The following is a 472-nucleotide window of genomic DNA, read 5'->3' as shown; positions in this document are numbered from 1 at the left end:
TTCCCCTACTGTATATGTAATGTATGGTGTAACTAGGACTGACTCCTGTCATTCTCACCAGTATTAATGTTACTAATACACTTCCCCTTCTGTATATATAACATATGGTGTAACTAGATCTGAATCCTGTCACTCTCACCAGTAATAATGTTACTGATTCATTTCCCCTTCTGTATATGTAACGTATGGTGTAACTAGATCTGACTTCTGTCTTTCTCACCAATAATGTTACTTATACATTTCCCCTTCTGTAGATGGAACATATGGTGTAACTAGATCTGACTCCTGTCACTCTCACCAGTAATAATGTTACTTGTAGATTTCCCCTTCTGTATATGTAACGTATGGTGTAACTAGATCTGACTCCTGTCACTCTCACCAGTAATAATGTTACTTATACATCACTTTCCTCCAAATAGGACTCACAGAACTTTACATTCACAATTACACAGAGGACAAGATAGACAATAAG

The sequence above is a fragment of the Pseudophryne corroboree genome, assembly GCF_028390025.1.
Source record: "Pseudophryne corroboree isolate aPseCor3 chromosome 3 unlocalized genomic scaffold, aPseCor3.hap2 SUPER_3_unloc_8, whole genome shotgun sequence".
NCBI classification, from domain to species: domain Eukaryota; kingdom Metazoa; phylum Chordata; class Amphibia; order Anura; family Myobatrachidae; genus Pseudophryne; species Pseudophryne corroboree.
The sequence above is the reverse complement of the archived record's forward strand: the minus strand, read 5'-3'. Positions refer to the sequence as shown.